The 24052-nt window shown below is 38.7% G+C and overlaps 1 pseudogene; it reads right to left on the bottom strand.

The window, feature by feature from the left end:
* Positions 1-491: 491 nt before the first annotated feature.
* The window catches only part of LOC101098519, a 67528-nt pseudogene continuing 43967 nt past the window's right edge, over positions 492-24052 (bottom strand).

Below are 24052 nucleotides of genomic sequence, written 5' to 3'. Positions count from 1 at the left end.
AGAAGGAAGAAAAAGGTGAACAAAGGGGAAGGAGGGGAAGAGGAGATAGAGGCCTGGATGGGGGTGGGGGGCAGATCACGGAAAGCTTTGCTGGTCATCTGAAGGATCTTGGCTTCTACACCAAGTGAGCTGAGAAGCCTCTGAGTGGAGGAGTACAGGGTCTGACTTAGGTTTTAAAGAGACATTTGGGCTGTCATGTTGAGATTAAATAGGGTGACCATGTGACCCAGCTTGTGCAAGACAGTCTTAGTTTATGCCTGTTGTCCTGGGTGACCTTCCTATTCAAAATGCCCAGATTTAGAGAAAGACAAATACCATATGATTTCACTCATACGTGGAATTGAAGAAACAAAGCAGATGAACATATGGAAAGGGTGGGGGAGAAAAGAAAATAGAGGAAAACAAACCACAAAAGACTCTTAACGATAGAGAACAGACTGAGGGTTCATGGAAGAAGGTGGGTGGCGGATGGGCTAAATGGGTGATGGGTACTAAGGAGGACACTGGTTGTGATGAACACCGGGTGTCACTGAATTCTCCTGAAACAATACTGTATTGGAATGCTAGAGAGAGGGATCGGCATCGGGGAAGGAAGTCAAAGATAACTCCACTGTTGCTTGCCCAAGTAACTAGGAAATGCAATTTTCATTAACTCAGGTGGAGAAACCGGGACCCAGATTTTAGAAGAAGATGACAGTGTGCTTTGGGAAATTGTACTTTTGAGTGGTCTGTTAGATAATCACGTGGAGATGTGGGGCAGGCAGTTGAATGAGTTTGGAGTGGAAGGGAAAGGGGCAGGGTAAGTATATAAACGTGTATTCTCCACGGGTTGGGGACAATGTTCTACAAATACGCAGTTCCCTGCCCAAACTATACAGCGTAGCTCTGCCAATTGCTTGCATGTCAACTGAGAAGTCAGTTACTGTATGTTACCTTCCTTTCAGTAACTACGTCTTCTATATTCTATTTTTGTGGGGGGGGGGTTGTTTGTTGTTGGTACTTGTTTTATTTTTCACCTTAATTACATGAGGGACAGTAGGCGGGGAGGAGAATTTATTCGCCTTTCTGGGCCTTGATTTTCCTCAGATAGAACTCCAGCCTCCTGCCCTCTGGCACATAGCCATGTGCTCGGCCACGCTGGCCTGATCTTGAAGCCGTGTATGCAAGAAGCTTGCCTGGCTGAAACTGCTCCTTCAGAAGACGCTAATCTTGGCATTCTTTTTCTTGTCCTCCTGCTTCTTTGAATTGTCATTGATTGTTTTGTGTTTAAAATCTCTTCATCTTCGGGAGTCGGTCTGACTCCCTTCTTGCAGTCCAAGGTCAGTGCATAGTGGGACCCGTACCACTACTGGGACAGTGTGTGGTTAATGAGAATGATTCCATTCTTCACCAGGGTTTTGGTGGGACCAGTTGGTTATTAGATGCATCGTAGACAAAGTCAGTAATCCTTGTTCTGTGTGTATAACATTTGGAGCCCCAGGGTACGTTCCCCACATCCAGCCTCCAGGCATGCTACTTGTTGCTGCCTTGTCTGAACAGACTGTGTGCGGAAGGGGGGGGGGAGCGGATGGAGGCCAATTCATTGTTGGCAATGGGGCATCCCAGCTCACGCTCCCTCTTCTCATGGCAGGGCTGGCACTTGTGTTAGTTGTCCTGAGCGATGCCCATTGCTAAGTGCTGGCTGGAAAGGAGATGCTTTTAATTTTGAAGTATAATAACTCCAAATAGACCTGCGACAATGTTTATTAAACCTTGCCAGAAAACAGGAAGCTCATTGGACCTTCAGATAAATTCCTGCTTCGTTTCTGAGTTATTGTCTTCAGAGAATAATTTTTAATAATTTTTTTCTATTGCAAGTATATTTTTTTTCTCTTTAGGGAGGGCAATTATTAATGGCCCTCCAAGTACTTACTGTACTTCTTTAACCATTTTCATCTTAGTCATTTTTTTTTAAACCCAAGAATTATGTGATTTTGTTATTCCCTCAAACATATCCTCCTGTCACTGACCTATTGTGCTCTGGGTAACTCCTAGTCCCTTTAAAGAGTTCATAGAACGCTAGTAGTCCTCTGTTGCACTAGTTTTCTTTTCATTGTGTGTTACAGATTTATTTCCTATTTCAGAGCATTCATGTTCTGTTTAATTGCCTTGACAGGGAAAAGCAGAGGTAACAGACTATTTTCCCTATCTCTTGTATTCCGAGTCTCTGCCATCCTTTCAGAAGTTTTGTGCTGGTTTGTCGCCTTTGCTTACTCACCTTTCAAAACGGACAATTTCTATTCGAGTCCAAGATGGTAAATATGGTTTATTGGATGAACTGGACGGGGTAAGCCTCAGAGAACAACTGTATCCTTTCTCACTGTTGCCGTCACTCTGTGTGATGTCAAGCCTCTTTCCTGTGGCCCTGATAGTACTTGGGTTTCATAGCTTTTTCTGTCATGTTCAATAATAATAAACAGTCTCATTTCCCAGGCGCAAAAAATTTTCTGTGTAGTCTGATGTCACAGTGTCAATATTGCTTCTGGGTTTAGACTTTTCACCCCCTTCCTCTGCCCCAGTTTGAGCCTGGTTTTGTCTGGATGCCTCCGGTGGAGAAGCTGGGATATAGCAGGTTAGCTTTTCCACTTAATTTGCCTTTTACACTTCATCTTCTACAACACAGATAAGTTGGTGAGAAAAGGGAAAGGACTGTAAAGTCAGGGCAGGCAAGGCTTGTAGTCCAGTTGATGTCCTCAGTGCTGGTAGATGAGCCTACAGGGGGCTGGTGTGCGTCCCCACGTCTTGCTCGATGGCATCCTGGGCCAGAACGTGCAGTTTGTGACTATCTGATGCCGATGACTTCCTTCTCAGGTTAGGCATTCAGTAGTATGAAGCAGTATATATACAAAAATACTTGGCATGGCCTGGGTTATCTATTATTACTACTCTTGCAAGTATGAATGGTACTACTGTTGCCACTTTTTGTAAGAGTACTTTTAACTTGATTTTGGTTCATTTTGTTCAAATATTAGTGTAAAAGAGGTGGTATTTAACTAGGAGACCATACCTGCCAACTTGGCACTTAAAATTTAGGGGAAATTGTATATATTATAGAATGATTGCTCTTTTATATAAAGAGAAGAATACCTTGAGTATAATCCCAGTATTAAAAAATATATATCTAGTAACTGAGGCTCAAAGGGGGAAATGGGGCTTGCCTATTCACTAGACGCTAACAACAAGGACTGGAATAGGAAACTTCAACCTCTGCCTCTAAACGTGGGTCTTGGTACCAGTTGTCTCTCCTCCTGAGGGAAGAAGGTGTTTCACATCTTTATGACTTAGTGAGTATAGAGGATTTCTGTTCAAATAAAATGACTAAAAAAAAAAAGGGATTTCTTCTGCCTTGATTCTTCCTGTTGTCTTTGCAGGTAGCCTAGTTGTGACGCAGGCTTTGATGGATAAGGCACCTTTCCCTTAAGGAATGAACTTTGCCTGTAAGGAGCAGAAAATATTTGTGAACCTTTTAAAAAATAGCCACCAGATGTCACTCTACACTAGCTTTTGTCAAATACCATATTCCTTGTTCTCAAATTTGCTTAAGGGAAAAAAAGGGGATCAAATAAATGCCATGCATCTTAATGTTTCAAGTCATAAGGAATTTTCTGTGGCTATCTTCAGACAGACACCCAACCATGAGAGCCAATCTTTCAATGAAGGAGGATGCTGTGGATTCTGTTCTCCTGGAATTATAATTTAGTGGGGTAGGCAGAATTGGACACGCAAGATATAAAGACCCATTACCCTGACCCCTCTGCATGCAAATGGAGTTGAGCCAGACAGCAGAAAACAGAGTGAGTGGAAGGAAAAACTGACAACATTGTAGGGGAGAAAGTCACAAGTTTTGAAGGATATTTTAGATTAAGATCAATAGAGTACAGGACCTGGGAGAGGTCACTTGGTGAGTTGGGAAGTGGTAGGAAGGAAGGCAAGATTGAAAGCATAGCAGTGTGACTGAGCCAGGCCTCTTGGCCTGTTTGGAGGACTGTGGGAAAGTCAGCCATGCTGGAAGGGGTAAGCAGGAGAAGAGTGAGTTGCAAGGCTAACAGTGTCTGCCGATGTTCGGGAGCACAGGTTCTAGAGCTAGGCTGCCTGGGTCCAAATCCTAGCTCTGGCCCAAACTAGTTATTGGCACATGCTTTAGGACATGCTATTTACCCTTGTTTGGCCTCCATTTCCTTATTTATAAAATGAGATAATACCTCACTCATAGGGTCATGGAAAGATTAAGTGATAATATTTTTCAAGCATTTAGAAGAGCGTCCAGCACTTAATAGGCATTTCATTATGTATATGTTGGATAAACAAGGTTCTGCATAGTACAAGGCCTAGAAGTGAGAATAAGGTTAATGATTAAACACAGGCCTGTAATGTGCCCAGTTCAGTGCCTGTTCATTGAGCACTATATACCAGACATTGGGATAATCTCTGCATAAAACTTAAAACTGTAATAGTGTGGATGATAATTTCTATGTATTGAGCTGTAACTAGGTGCTAAAAACTAACTTGGGTACTCTAATTGCATTACTTTATTTAATCTTCCCTAAAACTTACCAGGTAGGTATTATTATTATCCTTATTTTGTAGATTAGGGAAATAAGACCAATAAGGAGTAATTTGTTCAAGGTCACAGAAACAGTAAATGGCAAAGCTGGGATTTAAACTCCAGAGCCTGATCATTTTAACCACTACACTATATACCCAAGAGGCATTGAAGAATATTATGAAATCATATTATTTTAGAGCCAAGATGGGTTTACTTGATATTGTAGTTCAGCTCTCCCAACCTATGGGTGAAGAAACACAGTCCCCTAGATATTACAGGATTTGTTTAGGATCATTTGGTGGAGGGTTGACAGTATAAGAATTTATATTTTCCATTCCCAGTCTAGTTCTGATCAAAAGAGGTCTTGAAAGTACACAGCTGAACAATCAATCCAGTACGTTGTTATTTTTATTTTTATTCAAAGAGACTGTGCTATACAACATCTTTGGCAGGGCAACAAGTGAGAGTACCATGTTTTCTCTTCGCTAGATGGCTATCTAGCAGCAATTTGAAATATTTTTTTCCTTTACAGATGTAGACTAAAATGTCCCTAGAGTCCATTCACTGTTCTGGTCTCCCTGCGCACAATATGCTGGTCTTTGTTTAGAGCACTCCTTTTTTGTATGATAATCTGTTTTGTCATGTATCTCCCCAGTTACAAGACCTGCTTCCCATGGCAGAACCAAGGGGAGGTTCAGGGATGTCATCTTTCCACAATTTCTTTCACCTCCACCCAATTTTGCCCCTCAACAAATAATTCCATCTAGCAATGATTTTGTGATGCACTCAAAAGTCAAAGTAAGTCACTTCACTTTTCCCAAATCCCCATTCATCCTGTCCCCCTAACTGGCTCTAATTTCTAATGTGTAGAAATTCTGTAGCTGCCATGGATGGCCCTCAAGGCCTGTGAAGATGGGGTGTTCTGGTTCATGTCTGTCCTTTACCAAAGTGCCTGTTGTGGAGAAGACTTTCAATTCACTCCACAAGAAGTAATCCTTTGCTACATGAAGGGAGAAAAATATCAGGCTAAGGCCATTTGTCATGGTTTTGCTTGTCTGTTTTTTGCTGGCATTTTTATCTTGCTCTGGGTTTGTGTAAACTCTGGTTGCATTACAGAGATCTCTGTTGTTTAGGGCTTCATTAAAGAACAGGAGCAAAGGGTAAAGAGGAAACCTGCCTGGGGAGTATAGCATTTAATCCGCAAATGTGGGTTAGGTAGTGGGCATAGTTTCCCAAACTGTATTCCTTGAGTCACTGGTTTAGTTATGCTAATAACTGTGCAGTAAGGCTTAAGAAGTAATATATAGCCATTTCTTCGTGCCAAGGAGCTCATTAACATAATAAAGGCACCAAGAAATTTGGTAGTATAAAAGAGAATAAATTAAATGTGTTTGAACTGTATTTTCCAAACTTCCTGAAAGTGTGGAGCACCTACTATCTGACATCCTACATGAATACTGCTCTAAGGAACACTGTGGAAAATGCTAGTTTCACTGAAAGAGCATAAGTTTGGATATGTGGAAATACTACTTAGCTGCAGTCAGTCCTAGTTGAAATAGGATCCAGGGACTGCAAGTTCCCAAACTTCTTACTACTAGACTGTACTATGTAAGGAGCTCATGCTGAATATCAGTCAATCACATCACCAGGCACTACTGGGCGCTCAGGCAAGGAATCCATATGTGCTATTTCATGGTCTATTATAAGTCTGACACTTTGAATAGTATTAGCTGTGGTGATTGTAGGTAAGTCACTTGACCTTCTTGATATTAATTTCACTTTCTCTCAAATTATGGGGTTGGAAAATAAACTCTGAGTTCTCTAATTTTAAACTTGGTGATTTTTCAGAGTCCAGAGTTTTGGAACAAAATTGAGTAGTTCTATTCTAAATCTTTGACATAACCCAGGAGAGCCATAAGAATTTGACCTGCATATTCATTTCCAACTAGCAAAATAGAGATGTTTAAAATTCTCATTCTGTCCTAATTGAAGGAGCAGTAATACTAGTCATTCAAAAATACAGTCTTTCCCTTAATGTTATTGTTCAAAGTCCTTCGATCTTCTGGGATACAGAGGCTGATTTTCAACTTCAGTAAAGCTGACTAGTGTTTAAATTGTGCTTGTAATAATGGTGTATCTGTTTCTCAGATGATGAACAGATTTTGTCATAGGCTTTTTTTGGCAATTGGGATGTGAAATATAGAATGAGGATAACTGGAAGATTGATGAGGATTTTAAAAGCAGCATGGTACTCCAGAAGGAGTGTGTGCTTTTGAGTCATGACACCTGAATTTAAATTCTTTCTCCATTGTGATCACTATCTCTGTGATGTTAGACACTGTCATTAGCCTTTCTTGGTATTCATTTTCTTATCTACATCCTAAAGTACCTATTACTTTTGTAGTTTTTTTTTTAAAGGAAAGATATGAGTGAGAAAAAATATATAATTAGAACAGAAGAAGTGCTCAAGGAGAGCAATGTGGAGATCATAAAATGACAGCTCCCCAAATATTGGTTTCGATGCAAAGATCAAGCTCACTAACATTGCTCAGATGATTCAATAGAAGATGAACAGAGCTAGAGGTTTGAGGAGTTTGGAACCTGTGTTTATAGACCAAGGACAGAGTCAACAGCCTGCACAGGAATAAGGAGAATGTCAGCTATATGGGCTAGAAAATGGCAACATGAACAAGTTCTATTCTAGTAGGGGATCAAGACAAACCAGAGTGGAGAGTTTGTTAAGAGAGCTCTAACTGGAAGGAGGTTGAAATAATGCTCAACAGGGTGACAAGGCTGAAGGTATCAAGTGAGTTAGTGAGAACTTAGCAAAGTTCTTACTCTACATGATGGAATTGAGTTCACTTAATCATAAGTGAAATAGATAGACCTTTAGGGGGCCTGCAATTAACAAAAGATCCCTCAGTGTTATTTGGGATCTCTCCAGAGTAACAAGTCATAATTTATATAGCACTTTTCAATATCCAAAGCACTTTTGCATACATTATTTCAGTGGAGCATCCCATAGCTAATAGGTCTGTCCATGGTACAGTTGGAGAACCTGAAGCTCAGAGAGACCAAATGATTAGCACAAGGATGCACAGCTGACACTGGGAAGAAGGAAGATTGGTATAAAAATTTAATTCCTATAACTTAGTTTTTCCAAGAATAAAAGAGCATCTTTCTCTAAAAGTGAAAATTACCAATTTACATCCATCCTGTTCACTTGTACTAATTGGAAGGGAATTGTGGGAGATAAGTTTCCCTGCAGAGGTCAATAGAAGTGTAGCTGTTGATGCGGCTGACACAGCTTAAGGGTTATGTCTCAAAATAAGCCAATTTGTTGCTATTTAGCTCTAAAATAATGGCCAAGTGCCAATACAATTACATATTTGGGAGTATTTACACAAATTTGTACAAGTTGAAAAATAGAAGTGCGGGCCTTTATTAGTTGTGGATGGTTTAGGTCAGAGAGGATAAGTAGATTGCACTCAAGCTACCACTTTCTCTTTCCACAACTATGATAGACACCAGTAATTGATCATGATATACTTTTCCATTGGATCCATATGAGACTTCATAGTTCTTATCAATTTTGTGTTCCTTTTTTTAAATATGAAATTTATTGTCAAATTGGTTTCCATACAACACCCAGTGTTCATCCCAACAGGTGCCCTCCTCAATACCCATCACCCATCCCCCATCAATTTTGTGCTCCTGGCAGGAACTGCTAATTTTTCAGAATTGGCTTATTTGCCATTCCTACTTTAGGCACAGACCTGCCCAACAGTCTCCGTTAGCTTTTCAGTTCAAAGCCATATGTAAAAACCTGTTGTATTTTGTAGGTACAGATGGATCAAGAAATCACGCAATATCATAAGGGACTTATATTTTCCCATCTCTTTAGCTCTTCCTTCCTCTGTATTGGTGTTCTTAGTTTCTATGTGGTGACTTGAAGATTGGGGTCACTTAGAGATTACTTCACTGTGATAATTCAACAAACCTCCAAAGAGGGAGAAAATTTCTTTCCCCAGTAAATCCTCCAAAGGCCTTAGCTTCCACTCTTTGGTCTGACTTGTCTTTTGGGATCATTTCTGAACCATTCACTATAGCCAGTGGGGATGTACAGCCTAATTAGCTTACTTTTGGAGAGAGAGGTCTCTCCCTTAATCAGTAAAACCTTGGATTGTGAGTAACTTGTTCTGTGAGTGTTTTCACAAGATAAGCAAACATTTCTAATAAACTTTAACTTGATAAACGAGTGATGTCTTGCAATATGAGTAGTGTGACACCAGATGTCATGTGATCACAACTGAGCCAATGTCTCCTCTCTCTCTCCCTCTCTGTCTCTCTCGCTGCAGAATTGTGGGTGACTGTCTCCCATGCGCGGGTGGTCAGTCTCAGGCCAGGTTTTGGCAGAAATCAGTGATTTTTCAGAAGGTTGGAAAGTGCTCACAACTGGCAGTAGTGTATTTTTTGTCACTTCAAAGCACCTATCGACAGCCCTCCGCTGTTCCATACAAGAGTAAGCTTAGGAATGCTCTGCTTCATTCTGGGTCAGGCTGCCTGCAGATCGAGACCCTTTCCTCGGCTGCCTTGTTGCCAGTTACATTCGATACAGTATATGACAAGAGTTTATTAATACTGTACTGTAGACAAGGGCATTAAGGAATCTGCCCTTGGAATCGTTGTTGCACTATATGCTAGTTAACTTGGATGTAAATTTAAAACAAAGGAAAATTTAAAAAATGTTGAAAATTTTAAAATAAATAAATAGGTAAATAAATAAATAAATACTGTTCTGTAGTCAACATCCATGTGAGCATACACAATGGTCCCCAGGCAGAAAAAGATTCCATTGAGCCAATAGATAGCAGTGATTCCATTAGTGATAGTGAGAGTCGTCCTACACAATAACCTTCCTCTGTTTTGTCTCCCTCACATCAGCCACTAAAGTTTTCAAAGGTAAGTGCAGGTTAATCTGTTTATTTTTCTTTAGATTTTGTATTTTGTTATTTTGTTTTATATTACAGTATTATTTTTATATGAATATTTTGGGGTTGTGGAATAAATCATCTGAGTTTCTATGATGTCTTATGGGGAAATTTGCTTTGATATATAAGTGCTTTGGATTACAAGTATATTTCTGGACCGAATTATGCTCCTAAACCAAGGTTTTACTGCACTTGCCTTTATAGTTGTTATGGTTGTCTGTGGCTGACATCTATTTTATGCTGTTCTGTATATTAAATATTTTATATATTCCCCTGTTCTTAGATTACAGGCTCATTATTTGGAGAACAGGTGTGATTTCTCCTGAACCTCATAATCTGGAATTAGTAAAACGATAGGTTTCCCGCAGGAAAATTACACCAGAGGAAAAGGAAATGAATAATCATTTTCTAGGAAATGACATCACTGCTTTTGGCCACAGTTTCCTATATGCAAAAGAGAAAATATAAATCAGTTGATCTTATGAGTCGCCTAATTATTTTAATTTTCCATGAAAAGGGGAACTGTACTTTGTATCCTTTTCTAGTACCTATTAAATATTTTACATAAAAATATATATGCACATACATATGTCCATGTGTACATATATTACTCATACAAGGTAACTGAAACACAGAGAGAAGTCACCAGAATCCCACTAACAAATATGACAGGGCCAGTTTTATATTTCCCAGTGGACTTTTTTTTTTTTTTAACTGGATCATGCTAAAATATTCATGTATATCTTACGTTTTGCATATTAACCCTTTAAAAAGATTTTATAATGTGTGAAAATCTCTTTAAAAATAAGCTATAACTCGGGGCGCCTGGGTGGCTCAGTCGGTTAAGCGTCCGACTTCAGCCAGGTCACGATCTCGCGATGAGTTCGAGCCCCGCGTCAGGCTCTGGGCTGATGGCTCCGAGCCTGGAGCCTGTTTCCAATTCTGTGTTTCCCTCTCTCTCTCTGCCCCTCCCCCGTTCATGCTCTGTCTCTCTCTGTCCCAAAAATAAATAAAAAACGTTGAAAAAAAATAAAAATAAAAATAAGCTATAACTCAAAGGTATGTGTCTCAAATGCTGTAATTTTAGGTATTATTACCAGAAGTAAGCAGGTAGATCAGAACATTGAGAAGAATGAACATTGGAGCAAAGACTGGATCTGTGTCCTCATTTGGGGAGGGAATAATTAGTTTAAAAAGCCTCTATCTGCCTTGACTGCCTTTCTGTCTGTCTTGCTACCCTCCTGCTTCTGCGGGCGTCATTTCATAAATGGCTTCTTCACCCCATACTTAAAAAGATCTTCATTCTAACCCATTAAACAATAAAAATGTGGCCCTTTTCTAGAAAATGGCCTCTCCTACTTCCCTTATTAGACAATAAGCTAATATTAATACAAATTTAGATTGGAGCAGAGTTTTTGGCAACTTTTAAATCCTATATTAAGTCCTGTGTATTTCAAATCAAGTTCACGTGTTTTTATTTTCAGTCTCAGACACACAGATACTGTTAGCTAAGAATTTGAAATCCAAACCATGGGCCTAACACAAGATACTTTGTCTCATTCATGTGAAAATCACTTCTCAAATGCTTATTCTGTGTAAAGCTGGGTGATACATAAAGACAAATTGCTGTCTTATAGAGATAAGACCCAGGCATAAATCATTACAGTACAAGATAGATGGTAATATGTGCTGCAGGTGAGGAATGGATGGGTTGCTGGGGGGAGGTAAGAGTATAAAGAAATTACTGTGGTCTAGATGGACTAAAGGGGTGCTTTGCTTGGACATCTTCTGGCTACAAGTAAATGAGTTACTTCAAACGTGCCCAGGCTAAAGTCAAAATCCTGTTCATGTTTAATTCTGGAAAAAAGGAAAGATTTCATGAAGGAGAAGAGGTTTAAGCTGAGCCCTGGAGAGGTGACTAAGATTCAGAATTATGACCACTGCAAGAAATCTTGCTAAAGATTCCTATCCTCCTGGAGAAGGAACACTTTAACCCATTCACAGTTAGCTTGGGGTAACAGCCAATTGTTAGAATTAAAAGTAGCCACCCTGATACTGATGCTGATTGAAAGAGGAAATGCTAAGCATAGGCTCTGCCTGAGGAGTGAAGAAAAAGCCACAGGAGCTGAAGAGCACATCCTGTGTCAAATAGTTACTAAGAACAAGGAAACACCTATAAATTTAAAAGAGAGATCTATAGATTTAAAAAGACTTTTTAAAAATAAGACAAGGGGCTCCTGGGTGGCTCAGTCGGTTGAGTGTCCGACTTCAGCTTGGGTCATGATCTCACAGTTGGTGGGTTCGGGCCCCACATCGGTCTCTGTGCTGACAGCTCAGAGCCTGGAGCCTGCTTCGGATTCTGTGCCTCCCTCTCTCTCTCTGCCCCTTCCCCACTCATACTCTGTCTCTTGAAAATAAATGTTAAAAAAAAATTTAAAAATATATAAAATAAAAATGAAATAAAATAAGAGAAAATTGGGAAGGCAGTAGGAAGGCCAGTGATACAAGTGAAATATTTGGAAAATGGATGTACCCTTTTCTGAAAATGAAATGGTCATTCTATAGACAAAAGGAAGGACATGCAAAGGGACGAAGTGGTCTGTGTTTTCTCACCCTAGATAGGCTCTGTTCTGGGTACTGAGAATATAGCAGTAGACAAGAAGTCCGGGCTCTCAGGGAGACTATCTTCTAGTGTGTGAGAGGGAACAACCGACAATTACATACGCAGTGTGTTTTTTGGCAACCTCTGTCTCAGGGCTAGAGTTTGAATCCTTTCCAAATAATCTACCCCAACTATCCATTCTAGTTCTTAGTCTTAATTTAAGATTCTTTATTAGCAGTCATTCAGTAATATTTTTATTATTTCTTTAATTCATTCATTTATACATTGATTCAACAAATATTTAAGCACCTCTGATAGTCTAGGCATTGTGATGGTCATTAGAATACAAAAGGGAACAAGATGGACAGTGAGCCTTGCCTTAAAGGAACTTGTTTTCTAGAACAAAGCTATTCTAATAGAACTTTCTACAGTGATGGAGATGATCCATATTTGTGTTGTCCATTGTGGTACCCACTAGCTACTATGATTATTAAAGTATAGCTAGTGTGATTAAGAAACTGAATTTGTAATTTTATGTATCCTTGAACAATACAGGTTTGAACTATGCCAGTCCAGTTATATGTGGATGTTTTACAGGACAGCCCTGTATATGTATTTTCTCTTTCTTATGATTTTCTTAACATTTCTTTCCTCTAGCTTTATTGTAAGAATACAGTATATAGTACATATGAGATATAAAATATGTGTTAACTATTTGTTATCAGTAAGACTTCCAGTCAACAACAAACTACTAGTAATTAAATTGGGGGGAGTCAAAAATAATAAGCAGAGTTTTGATTGTAGGGGGTAGGAGCCCCTAACCCCCTAGTTGTTCAAGGGCCAACTGGAATTTTAATCTAAACATAAATAGCCATATGCAGCTAGTGAGCTGCAAGCTAGTGAGCTACTGAGTTACAAAGCATAGTTCTATTGTCTGCCACTCACAGAAAGAGTGATCCACAATAAACCGGTAATACTTAAAGGAATAATTACAGATTACCTTGGGTGGGATGAAATAAGAAAAATGACTTCCTGGGGCACCTGGGTGGCTCAGTTGGTTGAGTGTCCAACTTCAGCTCAGGTCATGATCTCACAGTTTGTGGGTTCAAGCCCCGCATCAGACTCTGTGCTGACAGCTCAGAGCCTGGAGCCTGCTTCAGATTCTGTGTCTCCCTCTCTCTATGCCCCTCCCCCACTCATACTCTCTCTCTCTCTCTCTCTCTCTCAAAAATAAATAAACATTAAAATTTTTAAAAAATGACTTCCTAAGTTAGAAATGAGAGGGAATGTATTTTAAGGGTTGATTGGGCAAAACATGTTACCACATTAACTTGAGATCTGAAGATTGACTAAGAGCCGATTAGAGAAAGACTCTCAGGAAACAGAGGGAAGAACCCACCGATAGGGAAATGGCCTGGCATGTTTGATGGACTGAAAAAGTAGTTGGAGACTGCTAAGAAGTGGTGTTTACAAGAAAAAGTTGGAAAGGAGGCAAGAGCCCATAAGGTAGAAACCAGGCAGTGTGTGTGCTGATTCCATGCTATCTCCTGGGGAGTACCTGGGTCTCTTTTCCAGCACCATGGTCACTTCCTAATCGCTTGTTTCCCATGGAGCCCACATTCCGGAGCACCTCACAGCATCTACCAATTACATTTGATCATCTGCCCACTCTGTTATGTGATTAACTATGAAAATAACCTTGCCCACCACAAAATAAAAACTTGAAATTAGACAAGGCCCATGCTTGCAATAATTAAAACAAACTAAATACTAATTTAACAATGTTGTTTTTGAGGTGCTTGAGTAGCTCAGTTGGTTGAAGGTCTGACTTCAGCCCAGGTCATGATCTCTGATAGTGTGGGTTTGAGCCACTGGTCAGGTTCCGTGCTGATGTTGTGGACCCTGTTTGGGATTCTCCCTCTCCCTCACTCTCTTCCCCACCCCACTCTCTCACTCTCTTTCTCTCTCAAAATGAAATAAGCTTAAAAAATGTTTTTAATAAGATTTTAATCAATTATAAATGACTAAATGTAAGGGAACTGTTCTTTTAATTTTTTTTAAACATTGTTAGAAGGAAAGTAGCTTATGAGGCCTGAGAACATTTATTTCCTGAAAGCTTTTGAGAGAAAACACAGAGGAAGTCAAGAGAATAGAAAATTGACTTAAAATAGCTTAACTATTTTTTTTAACGTTTATTTATTTTTGAGACAGAGACAGAGCATGAACGGGGGAGGGGCAGAGAGAGAGGGAGACACAGAATCCAAAGCAGGCTCCAGGCTCTGAGCCATCAGCCCAGAGCCCCACGCGGGGCTCGAACTCACAGACTGTGAGATCGTGACCTGAGCTGAAGTCGGTCGCTTAACCGACTGAGCCACCCAGGCGCCCCTAGCTTAACTATTTTTAAAGCTGTCAATCCTTGATTTGGAGTTTCTTCTCTAAATGTATAGATATTCAGACTATAGAGGTTAGTGATCTATGCATGGAGATAGTCATTATGCAGATGAAATGCCTATGGTACGGGGTACAGGCAAATAGCTGTTTTTCAGCTGTCACTTTTGTGAGCTTCACTGATTTTAAAAATTGTCAAGAACTTGGATTTTAGAAGGTAAATTCTTCTGGTGAAATGCTTACATACTTTATCTGTCGAATCATGGGATAATTGTTTGGGTTCTAGAGCCAAGGAAATCACCTTTAACTGCTAAAGAAAAAATGTGAAATGTCATTATGCACTTTGTTTTCTAGAAACAGAACTTTCAGCAAAAGAGCAGTATGTAGTCCAGATGTGCTAATTATTAATCTCTTATGATTAATTTTGACTTGAACGACTGTTTAGACCTCTCATCCTGTCTAGTCCAACACCAAATGTGTGTCTGTATTCTGTATTGGCAGGTTGTTTTTCGTAAACAAATGTGATACTAAATCGAGCATATAAAGAAGAGCATGTATTTTGAGCTAATCGTCATACCAGAAATACCAGGCTGTAGACTTGCCAAAATTCTTTCACAAGCATTTTGTCATTGCATACTCTAACAGCCTCATTAGAAAGGAAGGTATGGCATGAGGCGTAATCTGCCTTTTACTTACAGGGACCCTGAAGTCCCCCTCTGTCATGTCCTGGGAGATTGAATAACATAGGGACATAATTTGAAGTTAGAACACAGGCCATTTGCCCTTCTTTTTCCTCTTCCTCCTCTCCCCTTCCCCTCCCCTTCTTCCTCATCCCTTCTCCCTCCTCCCTGATGGAGGGAAGAAGAGTACAGATTCTCCTCTATACCTTCTTTAGTATTTAGTGTCATATTTTGGCAAAAACACAAACGAGGTGTAACAGTACCTTGGATTCAGAGAAAGAAAAGTCTGTGTCAATTAGGAATCTTGGTATTATAAGCAATCAAAATTTAGTGCTGAGCTTCCCCTGTCAGAGTGGTCAGAGAAGCACAAGCTTGCTCCTGGAGCTACATCTTTGCACATTGAAATGGGGAGTGTGGTGCGGGTAAGGGGAGTGGGGATGGGGGTTGCTAGGGATGACAGCTGAGAGGGAGAGCTCCTTGGCCCCTGCATTTCCTGAAAAGAGATTTTCTTCTGTTAGGAATCACATATTTCCTGTGCCCACCCCAGAACCACTCTTCAGATCTTGAGCAATGGAGTGCTACTGCGGGTCTGAGCTACCTAAACATGGAGTGAGTGGACGAGATGACGACTTGAAATAGGGGACTGTTTATTGCTAGATTTACAGTGAACATGTTCTGGGTGGTCCTCTACCCAAATCTTACTTTGCTGACCCTCTCATAAATCAAGCTTCTAATCTTGACTTTTTTTTTTTTTTTTTTTTAGTATCAAGAGTCAATCCCCTTCCCTAACTGTTCAGGGAACCAGAATTCATCTCTCTGCTTTGCTCTCATAAGGACTCCCCAGTCACAAATGCCCAGAGGGGAATTGGGCTACTCCAGATGGCTTTGATCCATGCCAGTACTCTTCATTATGTAAACTTTCCTTCTGACAGATCACGCGGAACATGTCACATCTTGAAAGAGGAGTTTCCATTAACTACTTTACTGCTGCCAAATGGAATCAGTGTATTATGTGGCCCCCTGCCAGACAGTCAGAGAGACAGAGAGAGAGCGAGAGAGAGAGAGAGAGATGTTTTCTCTGTTTGCAGCACCAGCCTGGCTCTCACCATCAAGCTGAAGCCTCCTGTTTTCCAAAGATCAGTGGATTTCCTACCTTGTGGGGGATGAAGCCTCTTAACTCTTTTAGCAAGGGAAGGCTACATAGCCAATGGCAAAAAATGAGAATAGAATCAAAATTTTCTAACTGGCAGTATTGTGCTCTTTCTACTGTATACTACTTAACCTTTAAAATCTGAAGTGCTCTTTTTAAAATGTGAATTGAGTAAAGGATATACATTTGTTTTGCAATAAAACTTGGCCACCGTCTTTTCTTCCTTCTCACCTCTCTACCATATATGGTCAATCAGTACATTCTACTTATTTTGTAGCTTAAATACTTCAAAATATTTTTAGTTTTTTTTTATCTCTACTATCTAGTCCACGGATTTGTATTTATCATCTAGAACAGGTACTCAATACATATTGGTTGAAAAAATCAACTGAATAGTGCCATCTTTATACTTTAATCAACTTATCCAATAATTTTGTGTTTATAAAACCCTTCAAGCCAAACTGTAGACTTTTAGTTAGTCACAGCTAAGGATGATGCAACAGCTATTCTTATATTATTTGTGTTTAGAATTGACAATTTATGGTTCCAAAAACATCTCTGAGGAAGGTCTCAGCTATCTAGCAAATCCTAACAAGATTCTTCATTTGCCATCCTACTCTCCATTCTTTTTTCCCCTTTATATTTTTAGTTCCTAACATAAACTTATTTTGGTTTCATTAACTAGTCCCATATTCCCATCTAGTCTTATACCATGTTTAGCCCTGCCTTTGTGTTTTTCCTGAGACGCATTTAAGAACAGACTTCTCTCTGCTGACAGTTCTTTAGTGACACCAACTTTATGGAATATAGCCATAACTAGAAAAATGAGAAAACTAGTTTTCTGATTATTCTAATGTATCAGAGTACATTACTAAGTATGATGTACAAATAATTTTTTTCCTAATCTCCTTCACTTTTTTCACCCATTCCCTCCCCTCCCAACCTCCCCTCTGGTAACCATCTGTTTGTTCTCTATAGTTAAGAAAAAAAAAATTTTTTTTTGGTTTCTTTCTTTTTCTCCTTTGTTCATTTATTTTGGCTGTTAAATTCCACATATGAACAAAATCTTATGGTATTTGTCTTTCTCTGACTTATTTCACTTAAAATTATACTCTAGCTCAATCTCTGTTGTTGCAATAGCAATATTTTATTCTTTTTTATGGCCGAGTAATATTCCAGTGTGTGTGTGTGTGTGTGTCTGTGTGTGTGTGTGTGTGTGTGTGTGTGTGTGTGTGTACACACACATATACCACATCTTCTTAATTCATTGGTTGATGGACACTTGTCTTATTTCCATAGTTGGGCTATTGCGTACCATGCTGCAATAAACACAGAGATGCATATATATCTTTGAATTAGTATTTTCCTATTTTTTGGGTAAGTACCCAGTAGTGTGATTACTAAATTGTAGGATAGTTCTATTTTTTATTTTCTAAGGAAACTCCATAATGTTTTCTAGAGTGGCTACACCCATTTGCATTCTCACCAACACTTGTTGTTTATTGGGCTTTGGTTTTAGCCATTCTGACAGGCGTGAAGTAATATCTTATTGTAGTTTTGATTTGCATTTTCTGGATAGTGTCTGATGTTGAGCATCTTTTCATGTATGTGTCGTCCATCTGTAGGTCTTTGGAGAAATGTCTGTTCATGTCTTCTGCCCATTTTTAAATTGGATTTTTTTTCTTTTTGTGTGTGTGTGTTGAGTTGTAGAAATTCTTTATATATTTTGGATAGTAACCCCTTATTGGATATGTCATTTGCAAAAATCTTCTCCCATTCAGTATGTTATCTTTTAGTTTTGTTGATTGTTTCCTTTCCTGTGCAGAAGCTTTGTATTTTGATATAGTCCCAATAGTTTATTTTTGCTTTTATTTTTCTTGCTTCAGGACACCTATGTAGAAATATATTCCTATAGTCAATGTCAAATAAATTACTGCCTGTTCTCTTTTCTAGGATTTTTATGGTTTCAGGTCTCACATTTAGGTCTTTGATCCATTTTGAGTTATTTTTGTGTATGGTGTAAGAAAGTGGTCCAGTTTCATTCTTTTCCATGTAGCTGTCCAGTTTTCCCAACACTGTTTGTTGAATAGACTGTCTTTTCCCCATTGCATAATCTTGCCTACTATGTTGAAGGTTAGTTGACTATATAACTGTGGGGTTTTTTCTGGGCTTTCATTCTGTTCCGTTGATCTATGTGTTTATTTTTGTGCCAGTACCATGCTGTTTTGATCACTACAGCTTCGTAATAAAACTTGAGGTCTAGAATTGTGGTGCCTCCACTTTTTTTTCTTTTTTAACATTGCTTTAGTAATTCAGGGTCTTCTGTGGTCCCATACAAACTTGAGAATTGTTTGTTCTAGTTTTGTGAAAAATGCTGTTGGTATTTGGTAGGGATTGCACTAAATCTGCAGATTGCTTTGGGTAATATAGACATTTGTAACAATATTTGTTTTTCCAATTCATGAGCATGGAATGTCTCTCCATTTCTTGGTGTCATCTTAAAGTTCTTTCATCAGCGTTTTATAGTTTTCAGAGTACAGGTCTTTCATCTCTTCTGTTAAGCTTATTCCTAGGTATTTTATTGTTTTTGGTACAATAGCATATGGGATTGTTTTCTTAATTTCTCCTTCTGCTTCATTATTAGTGTACAGAAATGCAGTGGATTTCTGTCATTGATTTTGTATCCTGCAACTTTGCTGAATTCACTTATCAATTCTAGTAATTTTTGGAAGAATCTTAGCATTTTCTTGTATATATAGTAGTATGCCATTGCAAATAGTGGAAGTTTTACTTCTTCCTTACCAATTTGGATGGCTTTTATTTATTTATGTTGTCTAATTGCTGTAGCTAGGACTTGTAGTACTATGTTGAATAAAAGTGAGAGTGGGCATCCTTGTATTGTTCTTGACTATAGAGGAAAATATCTGCTTTTTCCTCATTGAGTATGATGTTAGTTGTGGGTTTTTCATATAAGGCCATATATGTTGAGATATGTTCCCTCTAAACCTACTTTGAGAGTTTCTGTCATGAATAGATATGTACTTTGTCAAATGCTTTTTCTGTATCTTTGAAGTGATCATATGATTTTTATCCTTTCTCTTATTGATGTGATGTATCATGTTAATTGATTTGCAAATATTGGATCACCCTGGCAGCCCAGGAATAAATTCCACTTATCATGGTGAATGATTGAATGACTTTTTAAATTTATATTAGATTCAGTTTGCTAATATTTTAAGGATTTTTTTTTGCATCTATATTCATCAGAAATATTGGCCTATAGTCCTCTCTCTCTCTCTCTCTCTCTCTCTCTCTCTCTCTTTGTGGTGTCTTCATCTGGTTTTGATATCAGGGTAATGCTGGCCTCATAAAATCAATTTGGAAGTTTTCTTTACTCTTCTATTTTGTTTTTGAAAAGTTTGAGAAAAACAGGCATCAACTCTTCAGATGTTTGGTAGGATTCCCCCTGTGAAGCCACCTGGTCCTGGATTTCTGATTACCAATTCAATATCATTGCTGGTAATCAATCTGTTCAAAATTTCTATTCATGCTTCAATTGTTTCTAGAAATTTATCCCATTTCTTCTAGATTGTCTAATTTTTTGACATATAATTTTTCATAATACTCTCTTAGAATCATTTGTATTTGTGTGGTGTCAGTTGTTATTTCTCCTCCTTCGTTTGTAATTTTGTTGGAGTCCTCTCTGTTTTTTATTATTTATTTTTATTTTATTTTTTTATGAATATAGCTAGAGGTTTGTCAATTTTATTATTTTGTTTTTTCAGAGAACAACCTTTTGGTTTTATTTTCCTGTTCTATTATTTTTTTGTTTGTTTGTTTCTGTGTCCTGTGTTTCTGTTCAAATATTTATTTTTCCTTACTTCTGTTTGTTTTGGGTTTGTTCTTCTTTTTCTAGCTCCTTTAGGTATAAGGTTGGGTTGTTTGAGATTTTTCTTGCCTCTTGATATAGGGCTGTATAAACTTCCCTCTTAGAACCACTTTTGCTGCATCCCAAAGATTTTGAATCATTGCATTTTCATTTTCATTTCTCTCTCTGTAACTTTTGATTTATTCTTTGATTTCTTGGTTGCCCTATTAATTATTTAGTAGCATGTTATTTAACCTCCACGTATGTGTGCTCTTTCCAGATTTTTTTTTTTTCATGTGGTTGACTTCTACTTTCATAGTGTTGTGGTCAGGAAAGATGGATGGTATGGCTGATTTTTCTTTTTAATTTGTTGAAACTTGCTTTGTAGCCTGATTAATGATTTGTTCTGGAGGATGTTCTGTGTGTACTTGGAAAGAATGTGGATTCTGTTGTTTTAGGATAGAATGTTCTGAATATATCTGTTAAATCCGTTTGGTCAAGTGTGTCATTCAAAACCATTGCTTCTTTGTTGATTTTCAGTTTGGATGATCTGTCCATTGAGTAAGTGGGAGGTTAAAGTCTCCTATAGTGATAGTGTATCACTATCAGTTAATTCCTTTTTGTTTATTATTAACTGCTTTATGTAGTTGAGTGTTTCCATGTTGGATGCATAAATATTTATAATTGTTTTATCTGCTCATTGGATTTCCCCCTTGATTATTATCTAGTGTCCTTCGCTGTCTCTTGTTACAGTCTTTTTTCTAAAGTCTGCTTTGTCAGATATGAGTATTGCCACTCCAGCTTTCTTTTGACATTACTTTGCATGATAAATCTTTATCCCCTTGCTTTCAATCTGTCTGTGTCTTTAGGTCTGAAATGAGGCTCTTGTAGACTGCACATAGATGGGTCTTTTTTTAATCCATTCTGTCCCCTATTTCTTTTGATTGGAGCATTTAGTCCATTTACATTCAATGTAAGTGTTGATATATATGTATTTATTGCCATTTTACTACTTGTTTTATGGTTGTTTTGTAGTTCTTCTCTGATCCTTTCTTCTCTGGCTCTCTCATAATTTGCTGGCTTTCTTTGGTGATATACTTGGATTCCTTTTTCTTTATTCATTGTATATATATTACTGGTTTTTGGTTTTTTTTTTAATTTTTTTTTCAACGTTTATTTATTTTTGGGACAGAGAGAGACAGAGCATGAACGGGGGAGGGGCAGAGAGAGAGGGAGACACAGAATCGGAAACAGGCTCCAGGCTCTGAGCCATCAGCCCAGAGCCCGACGCGGGGCTCGAACTCACGGACCGCGAGATCGTGACCTGGCTGAAGTCGGACGCTTAACCGACTGCACCACCCAGGCGCCCCTATATTACTGGTTTTTGATTTGAGGTTTTATCACTAGGTTTGCATATAACATCTGCATGTGGCTATCTATATTAAGTTGGTGGTCGTTTAAGTTTGAACTCATTCTTTACTTCTCTCTCCCCCACATTTTAAGTATATGGTGTCATATATTACATCCTTTTATTTTGTGAGTTCCTTGACCGATTTTTATAGATACACTTATTTTTTACTGCTTTTGTGTTTTCTATTTTTCATACTTTTACTTTTGTTCTTTCCACTCAAATAATCCCTGTTAACATTTCTTATAGGGCTGGTTTAGTGGTCATGAAATCTTTTACCTTTTGTTTTTCTGAGAAAATCTTTCTCTCCTCTGTTATGAATGATAGCATTACTGGATAGAGTATTCTTGGCCACAGGTGTTTTTTTGTTGTTGTTGTTGTTTCTTTTTTGTTTTGTTTTGTTTTTGTTTTTTCCTTTCAGCAGTTTGAATATATCATGCCACTCCCTTCTGGCCTGCAGAGTTTCTGCTGAAAAATCATCTGGTAGCCTCATGGATTTCCCTGTATGTAACTACTTTTTTTTTTTTTTCTCTTGCTGCTTTTAAAATTCTTTATCATTACTTTTGCCACCCTATTTACTATGTGTCTTGGTATAGATTTCCTTGAGTTGATTTTGTTGAGGGATTTCTGTACTTCCTGGATCTGGATATCTGTTTCCTTTAAATAAATTATTTTCTGCCCAGTTTTCTCTCTCTTGTTCTTCTGGGATCCTTATAGTATGAACATAATTACATGTATGTACATTTACATGTTACATTATTACATCTATGGTGCCACTTAATTTCTAAAGTCTATTCTCATTTTGCATATATATTTTTTTCTGTCACTTGCTCTGCTTGATTTCTTTACCCTGTCTTCTAGGTCACTAGTTTGCTTCTCTGCCTCCTCTAGCCTGCTATTTATTCCATCTAATGTACTTTTACTTTCATTTGCTGTGTTCTTCATTTCTTATTGTTTCTTTCTTATCTCTTTGTTAAGGGTTTTGTTCTTGTCCTCCACTCTTTCCTCAAGTCCAGTGAACATAATCATTACTTTAAATTCTATATAAAGCGTATTACTTATATCTGTTTTGTTGAAGTCTCTTGCTGTGGTTTTGTCTTATTCTTTTATTTGAGACATAGTCCTCTGTCTTCTTATTTTGTCTAACTCTCTGTATGTTTCTGTTTCCCACTGTTTCTCCTGCTCTTGAAAGTAGTGGTATTATGACAAAGAGGTCCTGTAGTTTCTTGTGGTGAGGTGTCCCCTGTTCATCAGAACCTTGCATTTTAGGGGATGTCTCCTATGTGTGTTGTGTGTGCCCTGCTGTTGTGTCTTGGGTGGTTTTCCCTTCAGTCCAGTTGTCCTACAAGGGTATCTTTGCCTTTTGAGGGAAGTGTTTCATCTCTCTCAAGATGGGGCATGCAGTTTTAACAAAGTGCATGCAAGTCTGCTTGCGAAACGAGAGCTGCTGCCACTGCCACTAGGACCAAGGACCCACAAAGTTCCTTAGTAGGGAATATCAGTGTTGGCAAGGTTTGTGATGGTCTTCTGGGGCAGAGAATTTGCAGTGCTGGGACTGAGGCAAATATGACTGAAAAAGGCTGGTCCGTTGAAGCACAGGGGAGGGGGCAGGGGGCAGTGTATGCAAATTAGGTAGTGATTGTTGGTGCTGTGCTGGTTCCCACAGGTGGCCGTGCTGGGGGGTTATTGAGGGAGATAGCATCTACCAGCTCCTTTGTTCCCAGGAGTCTCCCTGTGACCCTGTCCCTCCAGAACACAGTCTGAAATTAGTAAACAACTCTCCCTCCTGTGTGCTTCTGTTTTCAAACTGCTGCTTCTACACTATAACTCCACAGGCTTTTTGTTGTCCTGTCTCTATAAGGTTAGGAGCTCAGCTTCCTATTGCCCTCAGGTCTCTCCCAGAAGCAAGCCTGCTAAATTTTAGAATTCCAGGTTTTAAGTCCCACTGGTTGTAAGAACTCAGGAAATTCAGCCCCTTTCACTTTCACAGCCAAATGTTACATCTTCCTCGTGCAGACTTCCTGGTGTGATAGTCTGTTTCTCTCCCTTATCCATGCCCAGGGCTCCCTCATCCCTCCATGGCCCCCACCCTGTGGAAGGGTATCATCCAGTTAGTTCCTACCACATCTCTGCCTTTCCTACCCTCTTTAATGTGGAATCTTCTCTGCCATTAGTTGTGGCATTTGTTCTGCCATTCTTGGGAATGTTTTCTGGATTACTTACACTTACGTGAGGGTTATCTAATTGTACCCATGGGGTGAGGTGAGCTTAGGGTCCTCTTACTCCACTATCTTTAAGTATGATGTACTTAATTTATAGGGTGACCTAAATGCTTATTCAGAGATTTTTTTATTCCCTTATATATCATTTCAAAATATTT

This window comes from Felis catus, chromosome A1 (genome assembly GCF_018350175.1).
Source record: "Felis catus isolate Fca126 chromosome A1, F.catus_Fca126_mat1.0, whole genome shotgun sequence".
Classification (NCBI taxonomy): Eukaryota; Metazoa; Chordata; class Mammalia; order Carnivora; family Felidae; genus Felis; species Felis catus.
The sequence above is the reverse complement of the archived record's forward strand: the minus strand, read 5'-3'. Positions and strand labels throughout refer to the sequence as shown.